This window comes from Seriola aureovittata, chromosome 4, assembly GCF_021018895.1.
Source record: "Seriola aureovittata isolate HTS-2021-v1 ecotype China chromosome 4, ASM2101889v1, whole genome shotgun sequence".
Lineage (NCBI taxonomy): Eukaryota > Metazoa > Chordata > Actinopteri > Carangiformes > Carangidae > Seriola > Seriola aureovittata.
The window spans coordinates 9,196,612-9,223,594 of NC_079367.1; the positions used below are offsets into that span (position 1 = coordinate 9,196,612).

Here is a 26,983-nt window from a genome sequence, read left to right on the forward strand (position 1 = left end):
TGATCTATCTGAACCACTGAGCATCTCAACCAACCAATGTTATCCACAAAACCCCAACAACACCAGAGATGACTTGTAGAGTAATTTGGGTCATTTTGACCTGGAGGCTTTGAGAATCAGCTTTTCCTCTTTCAGGAAATGCTGTCAAGATAATGAATGGCGCAGTGTATGGCTATACTTTATGTGAGCATTTACAATTTCTGAGGGCAGATTATTTTATGACCATCAGTTACAAAAAAATTGGTTTCCCTTCTTAATTCTTATTGTATGAATATAAATAGTTGCCCCAGCCTTGATTGTAAAGATAAATGATGCCCAGCAGTAGTGTCCCATTAACTATATTATTGTAGGCAATAATAATGCATCATTATCTGATCCGTGTCTCCAGTTTCAGTGTATTGTCTTTAGAGAGAATGTATCCCCAGTTCAACCGAGATGACATTCTGATAATGCAGCTCTGTGCCTGAGGAAATGCTGCATGAATGCTTGAAGCTTTTTCATCTGAAAACCAGATAGAGAAAGAGGGACACCATTCTAGTGACATAACTTTCACTGTCTCAGCAGGGTCACAGAGATCATTACAGTGTAAGCATCCATTACATAAAGTCCCTATTCTCTTTCTGTAAGATTAATAGAAAAATATTTGCTGAACTGCACAATGCATGATGGCATAGATATTTACACTGAGACAAGATGAAATGTAATGGTCTACAACTCAGCTGACTGACCAGATGGAGAGCCCTTGCTGAGGGTGACTCACTCCTCCTCTGCGGTACTCCTACTGCCACCACTTGCATCTCCTGTCCTGTCCTTTCCTCTCCAATCCACCTGCTACCACTACTGCTGCTTCTACCTTTTGGATTGCTATATTTGTGACTGAGCCCATTGATGTGGAAAAACCCATCATCTGGGCCAGTAGATCTGGAAATAGAGTACTCGTCGAGGTCGGCCAAAGACAAGCCTTGTTCCGAGAGAGCTCACCCAGCCAAGGGTGCAGGGGGCAATGAGTTCCAGCTTGGGAGCGCCGGAGGTCTCTGCTGGCTATTTTCTCCACATTCACTCTGGGGCCTGTGGTGTTCTGAAGCTAAGACAACACTTCTCACTGACCGGGGGCTGCTCGGGCCTTTGGGTCACCATATCACTACAGTGCTTTGAGATATTCTCGAAAACACAGCGTGCTAGATTCTGCCTTCTGCCTGAAAATTTGAATTTTTAAATGATTAGGTGCAGTGGAAGCTGGAGGCATGAATCAATAAAGCTAACTAGATGCAGGGCTGCTCAGTCAATTAGGCCAACTGGGGGCCTTTGACAAGTAATATAAAGGCTTAAAAGGAAACGGAATGAGAAAGGTATGGGTGGTGGTGTGGTTTATCAGTTATTGTGCTGCATTTGATTGCATCTAATGAAAATTGCAATACTCAATATTATTAAAGCTTGTATGCCTTTCCTTTTGCACTCTTTGTAGTAGTAAAACTAAGGTCATGTCCTCATATTTGATACACTGACAGTATATCAAATACCAACTACTAAGACTCTCTAGTGGCAACTGAAACCAACAATCAAATGCCTATTTTAAAAGCTGAGGATGTGGTGAAAAGACGTGTTTAAATCCTCATTCATTTAGTCAGTGATCAAAAGCAAAACATATCCCTGCTATATTTCATAAAATATGCCATTATTGCCTAAACGTCTTTTTTTTCCCCATCAATTACAGGTATGTTTTAACCCAAGAGATTCATGGGATCACAGCACTTAGCTCATCGGGGAGTGAGCTAACCTCTCTCCTTCATCCCACTCTAAAAATGACCCTTAGGCCTATACTGTGGCATAGTTAATGGAGTGCGCCTACATGAATTATTAACAGTGCTTACATTCCCTTTATACTTGCCATCCTATCGATATTCAACCCTTTGCATACCCAGGGGTATGTGGGCGAATTTTTACACATCAGGATGAATTGCCCTTTTCACATACATGCTGCTCCCTCTCAGATAAATATCTCTTATACTGTGGGATGAGCAGACTATGCTGAATAAAACATCTGCCTCGGAAGAAAATAAAATAAAATTGAAAAATATGTCCTTCCCACAGTTACAGTCAACAGACCAGAATTTAACTGCTGGTGACAACAGTGAATTATGACAATGCTGCGCTCGCAGTCCTCCAGTTCTTTGGGTTTACGCTGCAGGGACACCTTGAGGTGTACATTATTAAAGCTTACTTGGATTTATAACAACATCTTCCATGGAGAGTAATCCAAGAGGTAAAATCAATGGCCAAAAAACAGCATCCACAAACTATAAAACATCTCCTCTTTTGCAAAGTGCTTGTAAACCTTTTTGGGCTATCATCACCGGACTCAGCTGGATAGCTCTGTGGAGATTCACGTTAAGCAAAAAAAAAGAGGGAAAAGCAACCTCCTTGAATTCTTATGAGGTACACTAGGGAGTCATAAGGGAGCTATTACATTGACTTCGTCTCCTGGTATGGTGGGACCTATGGCTAGATTGTTCCCAGTGCAATATGATGCACTTAGTTCCAGTACCAAATTCTGGGAACGTCTTCCCAAGGGTTAATCATCTTGGTAGCTTAGCTATTGATTGTGTGTGTGTGTGTGTGTGTGTGTGTGTGTGTGTGTGTGTGTGTGTGTGTGTGTGTGTGTGTGTGTGTGTGTGTGTGTGTGTGTGTGTGTGTGTGTTGTGTGTGTGTGTGTGTGTGTGTGTGTGTGTGTGTGTGTGTGTGTGTGTGTGTGTGTGTGTGTGTGTGTGTGTGTGTGTGTGTGTGTGTGTGTGTGTGTGTGTGTGTGTGTGTGTGTGTGTGTGTGTGTGTGTGTGTGTGTGTGTGTGTGTGTGTGTGTGTGTGTGTGTGTGTGTGTGTGTGTGTGTGTGTGTGTGTGTGAAAGATATAGAGACTCCAAAGCAGATGGCAACTCATTTACCACAGGCAAACGAGAGAGAAAGCCTTTAAGCCATTTCATGTAAGCCATTTCATGTAAACAGTCAGCCTGTAAACAGTCATGAATTAAGGCATTTCTCAAAGTGCCGAAGACACCACAGCGCTGTTTATATAAGTGATGGAAGAGGAGTGCAGGGGTTTCAGTGATCTAGATCAGGTTCTGTGGTGTCCAGTCTGGATTTAGATTTTACCAGTTGTGCAGTGACACTTCAAAATTTAAATAAATGAATCACTGCAAAACTAAGAGAATGTATTCACTGCAGACTTCAAGAATCCAAGAGAATAATAAATGTATTCCCATATGTGATAATAAACATTTGGAGGTAATTGCAAATTATTTTTATTTTTTTCCTCCTCATGCAACTTAGAGATTGTTTGTGTACTGGGTATAGATAGCATGGTGATAAAGGATGCTAACTATCCTGGCTTTAATAGCAGCTCTGAGGTGATGAATGTGTGAAAATGTGTGGTATTAAAAATACTTAAAGCAATTTGTCCTCCTCTCTCGGCTTTCTCATTCTCTACCCTTTCCCCTTTTTTTGTTCTCCCTCTCCCATCTTCCCCCATTTGTTTTATTTACCTCTCCATTTCTTTCCTCCACCCCACTCTCACCCTTTCCTCCTGCCTTTCCAAACAGTCTCCTCTTTGTACTGCCAGCCAATGTTTTCTCTCTCTTTTCTGACTCAGTCGGCTCATGTCCCCCCGAGGGCTCTGGGCATGCTGGGTCCTCGGTCTCCTTAGCCTCCGTGGTTCCCTGTCTGACTATATGAGAATGAATTTCTATGGCTTGTTAATAGACCGCCCACTCTTATACATCTCATCACTCTCTGACATCATGAGGCTGATTGCCCACAGTGAAAGCATTGGTCTTGGTATTAACCCTTTCAGCCAGAGATCCCTTTCTCATCCTCATCAGTTCAAACACACTCTGACCGAAGGCACACAGATGATGGGGAAGCCTGTTGACTCTCCAGGCACTCCTATACACGTCTATCAATGGTTAAGCCTATGTACAAAACAGTTTGGCTTATAAGCTTACATATACAAAGATTTACTTTTACAGACAACTCTTACAATGCATGCAACATTGTTATTGCTATAATAATAGAAGGATTACTATTAGTATTGCTAGTCCTCCCCCACAATTAAAGTCAAATGGTACAGTATTCAGCATTGACATGAAAAAGTAGCTGCCACCAGTATAACTAGAGGTATAATATGTACTGTATTTACGCACACACATGACTGGTCACACAGCAGTCGTTAGTTAACTTGCTGTGTATTTGACCTCCAGTGCAGTTAGAGGACACTTAATAAAGTGATGATGGGTCAGGAGACTCTGGACATATGGCACTCAGTGCTTAATCACAGTGATCTAACATTACATCCTCAGGGTTTTCTTTTTGCTCAGAGAACTTCTTAATTACAGGCTTATATGCAAGGCTTGTGTATGTAGTCCTTCACTGTTTAAATAAATGCACCAAATGAATGCTAATGAGATGCATGGCAAAAAGGAAAAAAATGTGATACTGTGCACCGCTATTAACATACTTCTTCTTGAGGAGCCATTAGAAAATAAGATTCTATTCTGGTAACTGGGGAGTGGAGGAAGGGGCAGTTTGAACTCTCTAAAATTCATTGTAGCATTGCAACGATTTTCTTTTTCATTAAAAGGAAATGTGTGGCTCTCCCTTTCTCCAGAGTATAAACTGAGTTTTGGGCGCAAACTATTCTTAACTCTGCACCCAGCAGGGCACATTTGAGCTATTTCTGTTCTTATGCTAATTTGCCAGTAATTGTTGAAGCCACACACCGACATAGTAATTCAAGTGTCCATATTAATGTGCCCTTACAGTAACAATTTCTATTTCCAGCGTGTCAGCACCTCTTGGCAGAGATGGTATCTTTAAACAGAACCTCTCACACTCATTACAGCACACAGAGACACTGAAATAGAACAACATCTTTTTTGTGCAGCCAAAAGCAATATCCATACTGACAAAGTTGTTTCACTATGATGAAATATTGACACTTTGTGTAGAAAACTGTACTGCAAAGTAAACTGCTTTTGTCTCACACAAAGCTGAATGGATCCTGACATTCAGCAGATTTAAATTCGAGATTACATTGACTGATTATTACAAAAGAATTCAATACAAACTTTTAAGCACTGAGTTGTAAATTCAAGGTGAAGCAAAACTTTTTTTTCTTTTTAAAGTACAATTAGAAACTTGATGACATTCAAAACTTCTTTAGTCTTTTAGTGGTAATATCAACTGTAAAAATAGGTGCTCCTTATAAAGTATGGAACAAGTTGGTGTTCTTAATGTAGAAAAACTATTCCCCTTTAAAAGTAAGTACGTTACAGTTGTAAGTTGTGTCTACCTCTAGCCGTCTATACTTTCTCGTATTTAAAACCCATATTACACAGTAGAAGGGTGATTTTAACATCCATTTATTACTGTTGTGAGGCAATGTGCGTATGCCTTATACGTTCGCACCAGCCACATCCATGTGATCATTTTCGAAGTGATAGCATACACACAGAACGATGTATGACTCATTCTTTGGTCGAATGACTGGGGAAAGTTTTGGCCCTATAGAAGAATCATAACACTGTATAGGCAGTTACACACAGCTACACACAAAGTGGTTTGAGAGCCTCTGCGCTGGCATGGGAAGATGTAAGCTAATTTGATGAAATATTTTCATTTGATATTTAATTTTTTTTTTGTTTTCCTCAGAAACTACTTCTTTTTAAGGTCATGTAAGCAGTTACATAAGGAAGTGCTAATAACATTCTGCTAGCTGCAACACAGTGTTGAGGTCATTAAACATTTATTGAGTATTTTGTTCTGTTTAAGAAGACAATTCACTCCAGGGATGTAATTATACATTATAATTGGACAGATATATTCCACAAAGGTTTTTGTTATGTAAAAGTTTATAATAGCTTGGTTAAAATGCAAACAATTTAAACATAATTTCTGCAAAAAAACAAAACAAAAAAACATTAAAAGTGAGTAGACAAGATTATCACTGTTGCTGATGTGTTTACCACTTTGTTGGATTTGTCCATTTTCTTCTGACAGATATTATGAGCAACAGTAAGCTAAAGCACAGTGCGATCCTCATCCCTATCGTTAGTACATCATTTGTGCGGAGGTGCCGTCCTTGAAGATGTCCCTCGATGCCCTCAGTGCATGTTTCAAATGAAAATAAGCTATATTGGGCAGTTTTAATCTCCACAACAGCACAATATTTCAAAGCTAAGTTGTTTTTGTCTTTGTGTCTGTATACTGTGCTCAACACAGTCTCACTAATGCCAAGCATGAGACTCTGTTTTCAGATTTTCTTCCTTTGTTTTTTCTTTTTTTCTTTATTGCATTTCTCATCAGAGATCTAAAAGTATTTCTTAGAATGTAAGAGGTTATTGTGCTTGTGTGCATGTGTGCATGTGTGTGTGTGTGTGTGTGTGTGTGTGTATGAAAATGTGATTGTTTTTTCTGCTAATTATGTAGAACGGTGTGTTTTGCTGTGGGAGAATCAGGAGAGGAATGATTGCCAAGAGTTTTGTTTTACAGCTAGAAAAATGTTGGAGGCCTGTTTTAACACGACACACTGTCACACGTTATATCAAAGGTCTCTCACAACCCTTTTTTTTTTTTTTTTTTTTTACTTTTGGGAAAAGAAAGTGAGAGCACATTCATCACAGCTTGCATGTCCAATGTATTAAATAGCAGGACATAGACAAATGTAAAACCTAATGAAAAAAGATGCATTGATACATTTACTCAAGCTGCTCACCACAGAAACCAGCATTGAATGTAATGGCTACACACTGACAGTCCAAACATTTTTCAAACAATGTGGCAGTTACAGTAAGTTAATCATTCTTGGTGTTTATGTTAATCTACCTAATTTGAATAAACACACACGGTCTGACTTGTGCATAAATCCATACAAGAAGAATGCTTGCTAATTATCAACTTTACTGATGTAGCAATTTGACAAACACATCAGAACATGAAAACACAAAACTTTTATTACATATGTCCGTGGCTGTATCCGACCTCAGGGGCCGCATCCTTCAGAGGACGTGATGTACAAAAGTGTAGCCATTCATAGCCTCCATAGACCACTAAGGCCAAACCGAAATGAGATGGTCTGGTCTACAGAGGATAGCCACTTTGGCAGCTGTGGCTGCCCTTACCATTGCGTTGCAAAGCACAGCTCCTGTCGCCAAGCATCCTTGACAACATGTAACTTTATTTCATTAAAGGTTGAGGTTTTAAGGCCTTTGGCTTCAACAGTTGTAACGTTAGCTGTTAAACTGAGCTGAAACCCAATACATACATTTAAGTTTAATCTTCAGGATCTCTATCGGCGTTGTTTGCTGCCATATTATTTTCATTACTGGCACGCAATGAATCTTGGGATAGACTGAGCCATGAAGGATCCACCCCTTGGAGCTTTCGTTGCCCATATTTTAAGGAGCCTTCGAAATGGGACAGCCTTGTCACGCCACTGTGATGCAGTCGTTTATTAAATGCAACCCTTGAAGGATGCACCCCCTGAATTTTGTGATGGTATTATGATTCTGAGGGAGAATTATGAAAAACTACTGTACATAAACTTATTATACTTATTAATCTTAGGTATGATTTTTATTTTATGAAAGAAAGTTTCTTTAATAATCTTAGTTACTGTTTATTAGACTATTAGTCTTTTCAGTGACATCACAAGAAATCAGAAAAAAGTTTAAATTCAGGTGTACACACATTTGTTACAAAGGACAAAAGGAAAAGTGGGAATAACACTACAGAGCTATGGTGGGTGAAAAGTTGAGTAGCAAAGATCAAATCTATTTTGAAGATGATATGCGAGAGAAGCAAGAAGTCAAATCAACAGCATAACAGCTTATTTGTAAATTGCAGATTAAAGTTATCAATTATGAAAGCACCAGGGTTTTAGCAAGTTTTTTTTTTGTGAGGATACTTGCTTGCACCCTGGCGAGTCCTCTTCTCATGTTGCACAGTTGGGTCCAAGTAAACAAAGTCCTCATGAATTTTTTTTGTACTGACGGGCTATTCCGAATGTTGGACTGTGAAGCTGAAAGGTAATGACCAGTCCACCAGAGTCTTTGGATCTGGATAGGATCCTCTGGAGGAGAGCTCCTCATCAGCTGGTGACATATTGAAAGATTTTCTTGGCTCTCGACTCCCCCTTGTCTCTCAGGTGGGGACTTTTGTAGAGTTTGGCAGCCCTGTCCCAGCAGATAAGTCCAAGGCTGAATTTCTTTCCCAGTCCACCCACGGAACCAACGTTGCTCTGGATTTACCGAGATGGAGAGCCCTACAGGCCGCTAAAGGGCTCCACTCTGTCTCTGAACTGGCTTTTCTTCTCGTCAATGCGTAAGTAATTTGATGGATGCATAATGTTATATGTATGTTTTCATTAGTGACAGTTACAGTGGGCATAGTAACATAAGCTGCAGTAGCAGCACAGTGTATTTTTTTCTGTCTTCTGTCATATAGTTCTGCATAAAAGCAGTTAGCTGTAACCTGTTTGTGCTAAACGCTGCTGACCTGTTATGCTGGCTGTAGCTTCATATTTACTGTATAGACAAGCAATCTTGTCATCTGACTCAGTATAGTCAAATATATCCTTTTAATCATTTGAACTTTAAATATGTATATATAGTAGCTCTTTAAGTTTCTACTTTCACATGCTGTTAGATGCTTTCACGCTGTAATTATTTCATTACTAATAAGGATTTGCAGGTAGAACTGCACTGAGCTGATGATAATGAAGAGGCATGTGATGAGAGGGACATGCAATGTTGAATTTATTGCCTGGATAGCCCACATTCTGCCAAAATATGAGCAAAAGAGCTAGACTTATTTTGCTCACACTAGATAAAGGAGAAAGGTTGCTCAATGCACACCGTTGTAAGACCTTGAGAACAGATTAGACATAGGTCCCCGGACTGAAATAAATAAATAAATAAATAAATACACAGTGGAGATATTGGCCTTCAGGCTGGTTTTAAGCCTCTTTTAGCTGATAGCTCCTGAGGTGATCAATGTTAGCAAAGCCCCTTCAGAAATGATCTCGATCTGAAAAGGGCACCCTGTGTAAAAGGGCAGATCTCTACAGTCTCTCCAAATTACAATAATAATTCTTGACGAATACACTCATAAAAAGGAATGGGTTATTAATCAGTGTCCCTACTGGACTAGTACCTGCAGAAATTTTATTAACTTTATTTTGAGCACATTACTCTTCTATCACCCAGTTGGAATACACTATATTCAGAGGTGCGGCTTAATTGTCTCCATATTTCTACGTTGCCACTGAAAGACAATGATGAGGGGTTTTAGTGGGTCTCTTAACTTCGTTTGCACACTGTAATTTCCAGAGATTAACAGATGTGTTTCATTACCTTACTGGCCCAGCGAAGATACTGAACCTGGTGGTGTTCTGCATGACAACCACACCAGACAAGTCTTTGGATACCATTGACAACATTTAAACGGGGGGAAATTGATGCTGTAAGCAGAGCCACTGCTGCCAGATGGCAATAGTGGAATGAAAAGCAGGTAGTAAAAGCCTCAGGTCATGATTAAGCGGACTGCTGGATAAAGCACACTGCTGCAAATGCATGTTGCATAGTGATCAACAAATGCCAGGCAGCACAGGAATCATCCATTCCTTCCCAACAGGTTTCAGGTTCGTGTGGATAAATACTGAGGATTTGTAAGACTTAATACATGTTTATTTGATGACTGCTGTAACCTAACAGAAACAGACTTTAAAGACATCCCGCTAAATTCTGTAAGTAAACATGCCAGTAATCTGTACCTTTGACCAGTGTGTTGGTAGCTGGTAGATGCACTGGAGCTTTATCTCGCTTGGTAAAACAGCACAAACGGAGCTTGGCCTAGGGCAAACTAGAGTCATCCACTGCGAAGATGGGCCTACATTTCTATCATCTTCTGAGATGGAGAACCTATTTTAGGCAGATGAATGACTGAGCACGAATGAAATACAGATTTTGAAACAAAGACAGTTTTCTTCTGCAAATATATCACACAGGTCAGAGCGGCTGCGACTCATGCGCCAATTGCTGCCAAGGCAGGGAAGGATTCTTAGAAAGAGAAAGGCAAGTGTTATTCTAACACTACCAGTATCATTGCCCTTAGGGATATGGTGAGGTATGTTAATTAATACATAAATCATAAATTATCATCATTCCTTAGACTGGGGAACATGAGCTTCAGACAGTGTGTGTGTGTGTGTGTGTGTGTGCGCGCGCGCGCATGTTTTTTTGGATGACTCTGAATTTGGAATAGAAGGAGGAGGGGAAAAAAAAAACCTGCTGGTCTCCTCCCGTTCTTCGCCCTCCCTGCCCACACCAGCCCCCCGAGGAGGTGATCGGACGCGTCTGTTTCCCGGAGATAAAGGGCTGCTCACCACATCCCCAGAGCTGGGAGAAGTTGGCACAGAGCACGCTGGCAGTCTGCTCATGTAACAGACCCTGTCACTGACACTGAGAGAGAGAGAGAGACAGAGAGAGACTGACGGTGAGACAGAGTGGCGGGTGAAATGGGCTAAATAAGAGAAGAAAAGGTAGGTGAGATGTTAAAGGGGTGCTGTCTGGCTCTGCACCAAGAAAAAGAAAAAAAAATCATTCATGGAAACAAGTGTTCACAACAAAACATAGAATCCTTACATTGGAATTGCAATGTCAAAAAAAGAAAATTGTGTTACTTGGATTCAAAATGGTACAAAATTTGTACAATCAATCAGTTCTGCTGAACAAAGTAGAGGTTTCACCTATTGAATCAATTGCAACTTTTACAATTAACTGTCATCTTGGATCATTCACTAAATTTGACAACACATGGGGAGCTCAATGGCCAAATAGGTCCTCTTACCTGAATGACAAAATAGATGTCTGTCTGTGTCGCCCAAAACAATCCATACCAACATTTCAGAAATGACTCAGGGGAGCGTTTGCTCAACTTCTACTGCTATGGTTAAGTTATAGTTAGCCTATACTTCAACATGTTTGGAATTATTTGCTTTCTTGCTGTTAGTTAAATGAGGAGATTGCAACAAGTCTTCCAAACTGAACAATCATATAGGTCGCTTTTTGAAACCCTCTGATATGATCCATAGGTGTGACTCCAGACATAGTGCCCCTACAGCAGCAGGCGTACCTGACCTTGGTTTTCACGTTTACAATAAAAAACACACAAACTGTACCGACAGTGGCGTACCTACCTTTGGTTACCTATGGTAACGCTCATGGCTTGGTTAGGTTTAGGAAAATATTGTGATTTGGGTAAAAATAAGTACTCCCTCAACATTCAGTTATTACATCACCCAGTTATGGTTATAACTAACCCTAACAACAAAACGTAACTATGGGTCATGATAACGTGCTGTACAAATGACAGTCTCGGAGATTGATACCACTGTCATGTCCGTCCAGTCTTTGTGCTAAGGTAAGGTATCTAACTGCTGCTGCTACTAGCTTCATATTTATTGAGCAGACATGAGAGTTACCAAACTTATGTAACTCTCTGCTCCTCTCGGCTCTCCTTCAATGAACTAAACTGAATCTATATGGTTAAGATTAGGAGAAGGTGTTTAAGCCACATAGTTTAAGCGTTTGAAGAAAAAATAAAAGAAGAACTGTTGTTTTTCTGATGAGGAAAGTCTCAAATAGCTATAGGCAAGACAAGACAGAGAGAAAAATCAATATTGATCTCTAAAATAAAGTGTAAATGGCATACAATGCCGTCTCTTTAGCTTAATTTCAGCACATTAAAGTGTAATTGCATTAATCTTTTACTTACTTTCCCATTTAAGGGCTTCTAAAATCCTTTTAAGTTTTTCCATTACCTTGCATCTATCCTTAATATCTGCCCTCTAATTAATTTCGTTAGGTGAGCAATCTCTCCCATCTCTTCACACATGCGTGCATGCCGGAGGCACATGAATCAAAATACAGATGTACACAGACACACATACACACCCACACACACATAGCTTACACACAAATCCACTGAGACTAAGCTCAATATCGGTCTGGTTACAAGCATACAACTATAGCCTCTCTGCTTTCATTTTCCCAAATGTAGGTTGTCCTATACGCTCCACCATAGGGAATATCAATAGACCAACTGTAGTATTCAAAGAGATCAATACTGTAGAATATTGTTTCTCTCTCTCTCTCTTTGTGTCACTCTTTTTCTCCTCAGATCATAGGAGGCTTTTTATGTAGAGTCACTGACACAAATCCTACATGCTGCATTTCCCCAAAACACTAAATTAGAATTTTGGTGATCAATGGTCTGTGTGACCCAAATAAAAAAGATGCCCTTGGATTTAGGTTGAGGCAGTTGTATGAAAAATGAATCTCTTCACAGTGTTCTACTTGGTGATGAAGACTTACGGACCTTACTTACAAATCTTAACAGTTTGAGCAAAATTTTTAACTGTTTGATTCTCAGTGATTGACCCCGTTAATTAGGTCTTTGGAGAGAGACGGAGACAAAGGACCAGCTGGATATGCAAATCAAACCCAACACAAGTAGAACTATATTTACATTTGGGGACAAAACTAATTATTATGTTACTGGTGTATTAAAAATGACTCACAGCTTTGCACAGAGAGAAGGCCTGTTTAATGTACACATTCAGAAATACTAGGTATTTTTGGACATTTTTATGTCTTTATTAAAAAAGTATGCATTACAGAATTAACAGGAAGGAAATGTGGGCAGAGAGAGGAAATGACCTTCTGACATAAATGAATCAAAATGCAAACTGAATAATAACACTCATTTCAGTTTTGTGCAAGTAGGTGTGTAGTGGGTCTCAGTTGTGATCCTAATCTCAACCACAACCGCTCTAGAGATTTAATGAAATTACATTTTTATAAAAAATTAAAATAATAAACATATAAAATCATTCAAAGAAGAAAAGCGGACAAGAATCACTGTAGCTGTTTTAATGACAAACTGTAACTCTGTGTCATATTGTAATCACATAATCTCATTTGTAGTATTGTCACATAATTCAGTTTGTGTTATGTTCACATGATTTATGTCCACCATGATCAATTTGTGCTTCAAATCTGCCTTATTAGTTTAGGAATCATTGCATGAAATGGCACTAAGCCTGTTCCAATCACTATAAGACAACATCATGTCATTGCCCTGAGAGCAAAGTTGACAAAAACTGATACAAACACTTTTAGGTGAAACAAAAATGAGACTAATATTCATGAAAATGACTTGTGTCTGGTGTTCTTTGTCCATTTGGCTCTGTGTTTGTTATCTGTGTACAATTAATTGTAAGCGTAATCATTCGATACACAGCGGATCAAAGGATCTCTGTGGGGCCTCTGATACAAGGGATACACATCTCCTAGCTAATTATTGATTGGTTACAACAGTCTCTGTAAATGGTTGTCAGTGCAGAACAGTGATAATAGGCAAATAATTGTTATCAGTGTGTATTAATGATTTTGTTATGGCGTTTTATGAGTTGGTTTCTTTCTTTTTGTTTCCCTTGTTAAAATTTTCTTTCTAATGAGGGGGTAGAGTGTGCCAATTGGCATTTAGTCTTTCATGTCACAACTTCTAATTTAGCTTGCTGCCTTGCTTTGAATCAATACCCCATTATTTGAAGTTCATTAGAAACCTATTATTGTTTGACAGTACACTCATTAAAATTGTGACCTGGGTGGATAATTGAATTGCATGCCTATTAGAAGAGATGTATAGAATAGTATTTACTTATTTATTTTAATAAGTTGTTTATTAGATTGTTCTGTAGGTTCACTTTGTAACAGTTACAGTTTCGAGACCGTTGTTTGCACTTTTTTCTTTATATTTTCAAAGGTGTCTATATTACTGCACATGTCAATTTACTTCCTTTTCTTTCTTTAGAGAAGTTTTAACCTTGTCAACATGTCCATATGGTGTTTTCTTTTTTTTTTTGATAGTTTCATGAAAACAGAGAGACAGCCACAGTTTCATACACCACACACCTAAGGAACCAATCCTGTCAACTTGCGGGGATGGTGGGTGGGCAAAATAAACCTGACACTTCGTCGGTACAGAGAGTGAGAGTTTGCACGAACACAAGCACTAATGTTTCAGCCACTGCCAGCTAACACACAACATAAACAAATAAAGGATGCTAACTGCGCTAACTGGTCGAAGCTCAAGCTTATGGTCAAGGGTGTTCCACTTGACGCTCCCCCTGGAGGCCTGGAGCCCTTCCTTTGTGTTGTGTGAGTATGCAGCACTTTTCTCTGTTGAATTGTTCGGGGGGGTTTGTGTGTTTTTTTTTTGTTGTTGCATCGTTTCTGTAGTTGCAGCGTGTTTGCTGTTATTGTGTTTGTTTTCGCTTTCTGGTGCTGTTGTATTTGTTTTATATTTTTGCATTTTTGAATCTACATCGTTTATGAATTTGCACCTTGTTTCTCCAATTGGAAATGTTTTGGGCCTTTGCAGCGCGTTTGCCCTTGTCAGCCACCGTAGGAAAACTATGTTAAACAAAATATTAATCATGCAGAGTATTTTTACAGAGTTGAAAACATGTCTGGAGAGGAACTAGAAAGTATATTTTGATAAAGAATGTTTTTGCTTATTTCATAACAGGTGCTGAGTTCTTCAAATCTTTCATAATACTTTATGTAAATTCTGTTTCATAACGCATGCCCTACTCTCGACCCATGGATGATTTGTTTCTTCTTTTCTATGTCTTATTTTTTGTTGCATAACCTTGTCTCACTTGTTTGTCTTTAATTTAAAAGACTTTTTTGTTTAAAAAAAAAGTGCTGATATGTGTTTCAAATTAGTTCTATTACACAGTATGTATACTGACAAAACACATTAATGAAAATATTCATGTATAATCTATGTGTGGCACAGGTTTACAAACTGATTAAGAATTATTTAGCTATTCATTCGTCCATTTTCCACTGTATTCAGGTCGGAGTCACAGAGATAACAGCTGACCAGTCATTCCTTACAGCAGCAGCTTCCTTCGGCTCATCCTCAGCTGAGGTTCTTCAGGGGATTCTGAGAAGTGATGTCTGTCCAGGATGTCTTGGGTGTGTACCAAAGTCTCTTCACAGTCAGTTATGTCGGGAACACCTTCACGGGAACATGCCCAGGGGTGTCTCATTTTCTGTCTGGAGAAGCAACAGCTCCTCACCCTTCAATCTGCGGCAGGGAAATCTACAATCTTTTTCAGACCGACGGTATTAAGACCTCAGGTTAGGGTCAGAATGCAGATCAGCTTTGCTGTGACTCAGCTATTTCCACTTTTGTTGATATTGTAATTATCTAATTATGCACAATATTACAACTCATCTACAAATGTATTACTCTTTTTTTCCATTTGCAAAAGCTGACTCAATGTAGAAAGATAGGGCTGGCAGTAGCAGTGCCGCAGCAGCAACCCTGGCATTGTGGACACGTGTGCCAGCTGCAGCAGTTCAGTGAGGTAGTCGCCACGTCATGTGAGGTAAGCGGCAGCTATTTTCCCATGTTTTTTTCTCAAGAAACAGGCATTTACCATACGACCAAATTAATTCCTTAGCATTAATGCAAAACCAGGGGACGCCCCTAGAAATTTGTCCCTTTCATGTCCCCCTTTTTTTTTCCTCAAAGGAGAACACAGGACGTGATATACTGAGCACATACTGTATGTGTGCTGTAACATGTGGAGAACATAATTAGTTAATGTTAGCCAGCTAGCATACCTTAGCTGTCTTCTTAGATCACCTCTCATTAACAATATGATTAAGATCATTTTTAACTTGTATTCATTTATGATCCGGCACAGTTTCTGACCAGTAATTCAGAGCAGTGATTCATTTGCTGATCATAACTACGTTTCGATGATCTAATCTTTCTGACTTGGACACTGCTCGGTTCAGTAAGAATAACATTAGCCCTGCCCACATGAGCACACAGCCATTCACAAGAGCAACACCACAACTATTTTCATCACTCAGCCAAATTTAAGATGTGGAGGCGATTCAGAGAAACACTGGCTGGTTTTACATGGAAAATCCAGAAACATGACAGATCTGTTTGATTTGGCTGGGTAAATATGTGTGCTGCTCATCTTATTGCGCACACAAAGTACTTTTGAAGCCAACTGATGCTTCCTCAGAAATCTTCCTAGAACTAATCAGTTCAAATCACAGCGATTGCTCTCAGAAGAAAATTAATCTAATTTTCTGTCAAAGCAGCTGCCAGTTACTTAAGATCTGATCTCTTTCATTCTTTCACTCTCATTTTCCCCTCCCTCACTTTCCCCACTCTCTCTTTAGGCCCTGGTTAATTAAAATGGAAAGGAAAGGATTTGCAGCCAGTAATTCAGGACAACTTATAGTGGAAGTTAATTATAGAGCACAATGAATCATATGAAGAACACTTTCAACTAGTGGTGAACATTTTTTTTTTAATTTTCAACCTGTTTAGATGGACTGCAGACGACTAGTGTTCTAACAACGCTTAGAGCAGATGAGATGAAAGTGTTTAATATGCAGACACAATTTTACTCAACTGAGCACATGCTCTTATAGATCAGATCAGCTGTGTGTTTGTGTACAGTATTTTGATGATAAAAGATGTCAAACACAGACTTCCTCGGCTTTGATTTTAGAAAATGTGGCATAGAATATGCAGATATTTTGACTTATGATAAAAGGTGTGACTGATGCTGAGTTTCAGACAAACTATAAATCACCCCTCTGTCACAACTGTGTTCCTGTAATTCCACTTTAGTTTTTTTAGGAGGCATTTATTTCATTATTTGAATCACTGATAAAATATAATGCATCAACAATTGATGTAAATCCCAGTTCATTATCAATAGAAACGTCAAATTCCCAGTGGAGGTGTTGTGATGTGTTAGTGACTGTACTTCTAATAAGGAGCTGTTTTCATCCATGTATTAATGTTTTATCTTCACTGTGTGTATGCCATCTTTGATAATGTGTCAGTATATTGAGTATTTTATGCTGGTAAAAATATATACTATATATCTTTTATGCCAAAGATAGAAATAAAAATATATATGAAAATGTCTTATGGCTATAGGTATATGTAGTTGTGTGACCGACACTATTGTCCATGGGAGTATCAACACACATTTACATTTTTGATAGTCAGTTCTAAAGTAAATCAACACTTTAAATGATATAAAAGCATTTCATAGTTAAGAAGATATTTGCTCTTTAATGATTCACAAGATAGAAATAACAACTGTGGGGATAAAATGCTAATTTCTTTGAATTTAATCTATTTACAGCAGATCACCCAGTTTAGTTGCAAGGGACCAGCCCGTGACCAAACTCCACAGTTTGGTGTAGTTTGTAAAACATGAAGCTATCAAACATTTGCTGGAGTGTTGTGGGGACCACACAAACACAGAAGGATCAGTCATTTGGAAGTGGCCAGAAATGTAGAACGACCCAGACGCTTTGCAAAGCTCCTCATCTGACCAAACTGAGCTCTGCAACTTAGAGCTTGGTCAGAAACCAAGATCCCATCAGACAGGGGCTGAAACTAATTCAGGCCAGGATTTGACTCCATCCCAGACTGTTAATTTTGTTAACTTATTTGTTGATGTAATGGGTACCGGACTAGTTATAAATTTGGCCACTGTGTTCATCTGGGAGTGACTAACCAAGAGATATGAAAATTAATTATGTTCCATTATGAATATTTTTTAACCATTTGTAGCAATTCTGTGCTATAACATAAGAAAGTGGAGGCTACATGTGCACGATATAGTCACAGCAGATGTAGGCTGTAATTATATTGTGTCAGTAAATTAATAGAACATCAGGTTGAAGGGCTTAGGTTTTCCACTGTGTGCTCTCTCTCTCTCTCTCTCTCTCTCTCTCTCTCTCTCTCACTCTGAACGATGGTAAACAAAATCACGTGACTGCTTTCTGGTTATAGGTCTTCACTTTTCCCACCTCTCATCAACACTGGATAATTACTATTTTTGATGGCCATTATCAAAAGCAAATTCAATGTAGAAAGGCAGGGCTGGTAGTAGCAGCACCACACACACACACACACACACACACACAATGCGGGCAGTGGTAGCCGCTGGTAGCATCATACATAGGTGAGGTGATGCAAGAGGTCTGCCAACTCGTTGCAGCTTGTTATATTATGGCCGGTCAAGTTGATTGTTCACAGCACAGGCCAAAACGACCCTCAGACCACAGGGAAATGACCCAGTGCTCCCGACGGGACGAGTTTCTTGAATGCATTGCAAAGTAAGCCAATACCCCACTTAAAGCAGGAAAATATTGACTCAACTAAAACCCCTCAGTTATAATGCAGAGTGCTATATCTGAAACCATTCACCTGAGGTGGCATCTCCCTACAAGGCTTAATGGCAGAGAACGGGGCAATAATAGCGGGCACGAATAGCGGCTGTAATGAATGGAAGCAAATACAGGTAAATTCCTGAGGGGAGAACCTGTGTTAGAGCACTGTGGACATTTATGTAGGACCGCTGCATCTTTCGGCCAAGGCCAAGAATTGAATCTGAAATTCTGTAAAATGACTTTAAGAAAATGAGCATATAATTATTACACTGCAATATCAATTTATCATTTCAGAAGAATAAATAAGTCTTAATAAGACCGTTATCCACCAACAGCCACCGTAACAGCTTCCTTGCTCCCCTTCACAATTTTCCACTTCTCTAAAACTCGATGGATGAACACCATTCTTCCAAAATTTATTCCATCCTATGGTGTTTTGATGATGGAGCTAACAAGTTGGCCTAAAATCTCCTGTACTGACTGCGAGAGCCACAGCATATGAATTATTCATTTGATTTTCATACTAATCAAACCATTCAGTAACGCGTCATGCCCTATAGGGAAACATCAGCGTTGGTTATGTTTCTTCATTCGTCATTTGGGGTTTTCCTTTCATTTGAGTTAGTCATCTGATATGTACATTATGTCTACGACAACCAGAATATAATTAAATGCCACCACAAAAATGACTGTGACAGACATTTAGTTAGAAATCCACATTTTCGTGTTTTTCCTGGAGTTTTAAATACAAAGTTATTTTTTTCCACAGAAAGCTGATTTATTTCATGTTTTAAGTTTTGCACATTTGGGTTTTGGTTTTTCCTATAAAACTGTTCACTGCCATTTCATTTGACTGTCTTTAAGTGGTTTATTTTTATATTAAATCAGACAAAGGGAATACAGTGTGGCGACAGATGGTTATCATGCCTAGCGATGAACATTAACTATTGTTAGCATATCTCTGCAAATTTATGCTATTTCATGCTTCTCTTAGTAGCCCCAGCCTTTAATCCCATTGTTCGCTGCACAAAATCCAATTTGCACCAATTTCATACACTGCTGCACTGAACTTACACCAATCTACAGTATCTACCTTCAGCATTTGAATCAATTTTGCACTTAGTGTATGTTGTCTTACATGAAGTGCTGCTGGCAGCTCTATAGCTTTTTTTTCTATTTTTTCTTTATTTTTGGGCTGCACATACTGTACAGTCATCACTGTTATCACACGTTTATTTCTGATTACAGGAGTAGGAAGCAAACCTGACACTGAGGGTTAATATTTCATTTGTCATCTCAACATTCACATAATTTGGTCGCCTCATCAGATTGTCATAAGATGACATTGCACTGCTTTTTCCAATTATCAGAGAAGAGAGGAAATTCAGATTAAATGTGAGAGCACGAAAAGAGAGAAGGGAAATATTAACACAGAAATATAATTAAATGTCAGTCATACATAAAAAAAATAATAATATTACCCCATAATTGTTACTGCAGAGAATATAGTGGAAGAGTTGGTTTCAAATAGATTTATATGGCAGCAGACTGAGAAAAGATGATGTGTATCATACAAACAATTCAAAGAGGCCTAATGAGTTTCCTTATTATTGCAGCATGCCACTGTTTCAACTTCTGTACGACTTGCATTATTAATGCTGCTGAAGTTATTCAGAGGATGGTGTGTATGTGACATTTCATTATTTGATATCCAAAAAGCTTTTGAATATTCTTTATTCTATCATTTAGGTAATCAGCACAACCAACAAGCTTTGTTGCCTCCTCTGCGAATGGCTGAATCTTACCCCCCAAAAAGCAACATGGAAGTCGAGTATTAAAGAAACGCATATGTGCGCATCTGGAATAGAGGGGAAATCAGTGCAAAAACATGGTTAACATTAATTCAGTCGTTTGTGTGGAGACGAGTGTGCATTTCAGTGTGATGATGCACTCGTTCAGATTTCATTGATTCACGGAAGAAAACTGCTTGTGGATGCAGTCGGGGTTCATTAACTGTGATACTTTTCCAGGATGCTCGTTGTGTGGACCATTATTAAACTCCAGTTAACAGCTGCAGAAGACCATATTAGCTGAAGAGAGATTTTTTGTTCATGACACAGTCCCAAATCCCAGCACAGCGAGAGCACTACGAGACTTTCTGCCATGCTAAGACATCTGCTTTCAAACATTAATAATACTTCATAGCCTTTAATGGAATCCCTGGGTTGAATATGTCCATTTCTGTGCAAGTGTTACATGCAAAATTCTCTACATTTATTCATTCTCTTTAGATAATTTCAATACGTAGATTTTTTTCTTATGCGTGCATGCTGTTGACTCTTTCTTTTAAACTTGTCATAAAACACTTATTTGGTCGCTGTAGCATTTCTAAGGACGCACCAAAATGATGAAAAAATACTGAAGACAAAATGTTGATCATCCATCCAGCTTAGCTTGCATTGTGTTCCCAAAACAAAATGTGAAGTGACAGTAAGGTTTTTTTTCTCTTGTGTCAGATGCTACTTTTTCTTCATGTAACCAAAGCCACCAGTCCTGAAAGATGAATAGTATTCTGTTAGCACATGTATGGAATCACTCTCCACCTCACGGTTCATTTTATTGCAGGGCCAGCACGTGCTGAATCTCCCTGCAGTAACTAATATTGGATTTTTCTCATTACAGGCTTTGTGATCACGAGGCAGAAACGGGTAAGGCTGTAAGTAGAACAGGAAGAAAACACAGATGCACCATAGAAGATAAGATGGTGTTGATCAATAGCTTCAAATTCTAATAGGATTGACCCCCCCCCCCCCCCCCCCAACCAGCAAATTGCATTGATCTGTAACAGAACAAAAGAATGAGTGGACACATTAATGTTTCTGTTGTAGTCAGCAGTCACTTTGTGTGGGAATGCATGATGTTCTCATACAGTCAGATTGTTCTTGTTATACAAGTTTAGAAAGCATTCAATGACACTGTAAAATCAGGATAATATTGAACATAATGGAAAATATGCATGATTTATATTACTTCTGAAAAGCCATGTTCAGTATTATCTAACATTAAATAATGTGAAAATGTCAGCGACTCCTCAACAATACTCAGCAGATGTGGAGTCATACCTTCGCGCTAATAAGGAGACAGAGCATTTTATGACCTCTTTAACTTTTTCTTTCTCAATACAACAGGAAAAAAAGTGCAAGAACTTCCTAGATAACAGAATTATGCATCAATCAAATTCAGCGGATGCATTTTGAAACTAACCTTTAAAGTCGCTCTGTTCTGCACAGTTAATTGCAGAGCTGGCGAACTCCAGCAGGGCCAATAATTCTCAAGATCAGGCCACAGGTCATTGGCTTCAAACGGTTGAGCCAGTATACTTGATCATCACTTTATGGCTGCCCTCTTCAGCTGTGGATGAATATGTTACATAGATGAAACAATTTACTGTACAGGCCTGGCAGGAAACTGACAACTGTTTCCTCCAAAATCACACGAACATAAACACTCTCTAAACACAGTCCCTGAATGCCTCCTATATTGTATAGCTTAGATTTATTTGCGTAGATAGATTGTTGGATGAAATGCCAGACTTGCTTGTTTACTGTGCAAAGACAAGGGACGGTTCTCATCTTTGGTTCTTTCACGTCAAGTCTGGCCATCAGTTATAAATAATAATATTCTTTACAGAGTGTTGAAAGTCATTTCTTGCGGCGCAGTGACCCAGTATGACATATCGACGGATTGAAGTCAAGGAGTCAGACTGAAGATGAGTTCAAAACCTACTCTGCTTCCTCTGTCCATTCGCCAGTGTTACATGCAGCATATTACATATTGAAAAGCCTTCATTTGAAACATATTTTTCTTTATAATAAATGCTTTATTCATCTACATCCTTGCATGTTCTTCTCTGTTAAGTATCAATACGCTGAGCCTATATAGTAATGGTTTATTCAGCAGTGATGTGTCATAGTCTGGTAGTTTAACATATCCGTACATTTTGACTATATACAGTGTATAATATTTTCTAAATAGTTCTAATACAACATAGATATTCAAAGATTTAGACCCCTCCTCCTCGGTTGTTGACAAGACAAGATACGACGTTTAGACACACATACACACATAAAACTCAGTAAAACACTGGCTCACTTTATAGTCTTCTCTTGAAAGCCCCTTTGAGTGCAGTGGTGCCATAAACAATGACCATTATTTGAGCGATAAGAAAGGATGGCATGGAAAAAGCAATGTCTCTCAGTGGTTGTGCGCGCTTGGCTCATTTATTAATTTATTTTAGTATAGAAGAAAGCCCCAGGGAGCAGAATGTTTTAAAAATCCATGATTAATGAAACATTAATCATGAATTTTGTAGAGGAACAGGAAGAGTTGTCACTCTCTATTTGGCCCCATTAGGAGTTGGATGGAAGGAGGAGACAAGCAAAGGGAATAAGGGTGGCAGATTGTGTGGTGGAAGAAGATGATTTGGGGGTGGATGTCAAGGAAGGAGAGGAGGGAGGGGGGACAGCAAATGAAAATGATGGGAAACAACTCTTTGGAATTCATAAGATGTAGACATAGGAGGAAGCATCTGACAATGCTATGGAGGTTTATTTTAAGCCCCTAGATAATCAGCCAGAACACTGCGTGGGCAATAATAGTATGGGCATGAACAGTAAACAACGTGCCAGCTTTACCTTTAGATCACTAATGGTGGCACTTACAGAGTGGTGTTACAAATTTGAAATTTTTTTAATCCTGAATTAAATGGCAGTTGACTGAAATTAAAAAAAGAAGTGCAAAATGCCACAATATCAATCTATGCACTAGCAAAACAGTAAAGTAACAGGTAAAAGCCTACATGTTAAATTATATATATACACACACATATATATATATATATATATATATATGTGTGTGTGTGTATGTGTAGACTATGACCTTGTATACTATACTTCACACTTTAAACTACACTTTAAATCAGTTATGTCACCCTCTCCCTGAAATGAATTCATTTTGGCATCCATGTCTTTGTGCTCTGTGTGTAACATATCCTCCCATGGGTATGCAAATCATGAGGCTTATAGAACTACAATAGCACTTGTCAATATTTGTGCCAGGTACAACAATCCCCTCTTGCCTAACCTTCTGCTGAATGCTAAGTGCCCAAATCGAAGTGAGAGACAGCAGTGAAAGGAGACTTTTCAACAGCAATGCCTTTGAGGCAAACATTTCTGTGTAGAATAGATGGGTAGGGATGGGTGGAGTGAAAGGACGCAATGAAACAAACATGGCAACTGCTTCTGTTGTGAACTTCCAGTGATTTCACAGCTCTTGGAATTTGACAGTGGAGGCACCATTGAGTGACTGCTGATAACAGTGGTGGGGGCTTTGAGGGAACAACAAAACTCAGCAGTGTTAACCCTGCATACTAATTCAGCCTGCAGACAGTGTGTTAGATCTGACTTACTGAGTGTTGGATGTAGATGATGCATTGTTTTTTTTGTTGGTTTTTTTTTCACTTCTTTTTTTTTTTTTTGGCGTTTCTGCATTTATTTGTTCTGACAGCGATAGTGGAAACTGACGGGAAAGACAGAAGAGAGAGAGCGAGGGGGGACGGCATGCAGCAAAGGGCCTGGGCCGGATCCAAACTCAGGCACTGTAGTTAGGACTGTGTCTTGACAAATGGTACACACTCTTCCAGGTGAGCTACTGGTGCACCCCAGATGATGCATTGTTTATTAGACCAAGAACTCAAGTACACCCACAAAGGTTCTAAGTGCAGGAGGTTGACAGTATAGAAAGGACTTTGAATAGAGTTACATTTAAACAGATATGATAATCAACACTTTGGTAGATGATCCAAAGTAACAAGTCAAGCAACAGAGAAAAAAAGCTACAGCAGTTGCAAGGTGAAACCAACAACAAGGACATTGTAGACATATACACTGCATAAAAGACTCAGTATTTGAATGTAACTTAATTTGAAACAGTTGTGTTGCAGTGTTTGGTAATTTAGTGGTGACTTAGTTGCTCTAAATTAAAGGTCTTTTCTGAATGTATACACATATACTGTTGCTATCTAGCATAATGCAAGGATCAACAAGAAAATAGTATGATATGGATGGATGGATACTACATCACATACTACATTAATGTGTTTTTAAAAAGTAATCAAAAACATGTAGCCAAGCCTTTTCAAATTTGAATTATAATAAAAGCACCCACATGCGTGCACACAAACACACACACATGCAATCACTCCAAATTGTTAATATGAGCACAATATCACACCAGAAATGTGTTGTTTAAGGCCTCCGACTCATATCTGGTGTGAAATTCAGATCTGTGAAAGTAGTCTTGATCTTGCAAATGAAAACGGAATAAGGTTCTGATTCATTGCTTTCCTCTGGCCGAGCGCAGCAGTGGTGTTGGGTGAGGGAGAGGACATGCAGGGCAGCAGCGCAAATGGAACTAAAGGTGATCTAATGGTCTCCGGTAGCAATCAAGAGGTACAGAGAGCCTCATGGTGGAATGGATGCAGGGGTGGTTGGTGGCATGTGCTAGAGTGGAGTTTTCCTTTCTGTATTCCTGCCATCACTTGCCCTGAGGGCCAGGGTACAAAGACATACTGGGGCCAGGAGAGTCAAGTCATTTCCTCCCTCTGCACCAATCCAGCCCTTTGGCATAGCTCGCATCTGACACTGATCCCACATCTGTCAGAGGCTAAAACCTGCCTGGCTTTTGATAGCAAACCTCTTGCACTCTTTGGCCTTCTTTTGACAGAAGCTCTGGCTATCCTGATGGGCCATGCATAGCTGAGCAACATCAAAGACATGGCCAGACCAGGTCCTCCATCAAACCTGAAGAGAAGTAAATTATGAGCAGGCCTGATCGTCAGCACATCCTGTAAATACTTAATGTGTTTTAACAATGATATGGTTATTTGAAATGATTATATTAGAAATTAATAATCATAAACACAAACATTTCTGGTCAGTGGAATGTCATGAGTGCTTGATCCATGATACACAGCAATTGAAATGTTGGTGTTGGTGTATCAAAGGCCTTCCTCATGTTTTATTAGAGGTGCTCACAGTCAGATGCATGCCCCATGCTCCCACTTGCAGCCGCCCCACCCCACCCCCACCCCACCCCCACTACCATGTTGCTCCATTTATCAAAAGCTGAAATAATGTGGCAGGGATTTATTATCTTATTCAGGAGCCAGGCTTCATTTGCACAACAGAGGCCACAATCCTCAATCTGGCATTGATTTCTTTTGATTTATGTGGAACGAGCAGTGTTAGGAGTGCATGTTCATTCAGCCTGGTGCCCCTCTATTCTCCTTTGTTTACAGTGACAGTGATGTGGACTATGATGAAACATAGAATCAAATCAACACAACTACCTTTCCTGTAGATGAGCATTTAGGAGTTATGTGGCTCAATATTAATTCAGGAGGATAAAAACAAGGTCTCTCATGAGCTACACTTGTCAGCTTTGCCCGTATCGTCATGTTACACTCTTTGAAATACATATTGTTTGCATGTTTTCATGTGATGCTGATGTTAGCCTACAAGCAAGAAAACACCCCAGGAGTGATGTGGTTTAAAGTTAAGTCAGAGCAGTAGCTGCACACAGGCAAAGTGTTTAAATAAGGATGTGGAGGAGCTTTTTGCTGCAGAAAAAGTCAAACTTCCAGCATTTAATGAAGACAAGCAAGGTCTTTTCCCTTCCACCGCAACCATAACTCTGCAGCTGCCCAGTGGATTTCAAGATGACAGCTCGGGCAGAGGCACGGGCTCTAAACATGGCTGATCAGGGTAACAACATTGTTTATATAACAGCGGCGAACTACCCAGAATGCCACACATCACAACAGGCAATTCTGCTGCCTTTCAGGTTTAATTTGAGGGTGTTTACATCCACACCCAATGAACCATGTAGAAATCACTGCCCTTTTATGGAAAAAATACTCCCCTGCTACTTACACTCCTCACCCAGAATGGATGTGAACACCTGCTGAAAGTCAGCAATTTAACCTCACAGTCATTGTTTCATTTCTAACCCTAGTGTGGTGGAAGAGAGTCAAATGATGAAAAATGTAACACCGTCTTCAAAATGCATTATAAAGCTACTCCTGAAACCTTACAATATCCATGACTTCCTTTAGAATACATTAAAAAATGTTATGCAAAACATATTAATTCTGATATAAATTATCTGTTACAAACATGTTTTTGTCTTTATCAGTGTTTTATAATTGTTGTCAGTGGAAAATGCAGCTAGATATTGTGTGGATGTATGTGATTTTTCTCTTTTTGAGAAAGCAGCTCGAAAGTGAATATCTAATAAAGCCTGTGAAGTCAAGGGTTAGAATAATAAGATATGATTCTATAACTTGAACAATTGCTTTGGCTCATTGAAGTCTGTTCCTATCTGGGTCCTTGTAATCCTCTTGGTGCATGCGTTGGTGCAGAGAAGTTGCTGCACCTCGTGAAAATGATGGGTAATCAAACCTTGGACCAACTTGCTTCGCTCTGGACAGGTCAACAAGGTTCTTCTCACCCTATTGTCTTCCTCCTACTCTCCTCAACAACAGCTGTGTAGCATGCCTGCGGTGGCAACTGCGATTTGGAT

General features: G+C 39.3%; 1 long non-coding RNA gene across 6 annotated transcripts in view; it reads left to right on the forward strand.

The window, feature by feature from the left end:
• Nucleotides 1-22,203, forward strand: part of LOC130168231 (uncharacterized) — a 41,291-nt gene extending 19,088 nt beyond the window's left edge. The window contains exons 4-8 of one of the 6 annotated variants that reach the window (XR_008827402.1): nucleotides 8,194-8,369; nucleotides 10,054-15,259; nucleotides 15,394-15,510; nucleotides 21,026-21,051; nucleotides 22,034-22,203. This is a non-coding gene — a long non-coding RNA (uncharacterized LOC130168231). Of the gene's footprint in view, nucleotides 1-8,193; nucleotides 8,370-10,053; nucleotides 15,260-15,393; nucleotides 15,511-16,324; nucleotides 17,084-21,025 lie in introns of those variants that run through there. The other 5 variants (XR_008827400.1, XR_008827403.1, XR_008827399.1 and 2 more) reach the window with 5 other exon arrangements.
• Nucleotides 22,204-26,983: the final 4,780 nt, after the last annotated feature.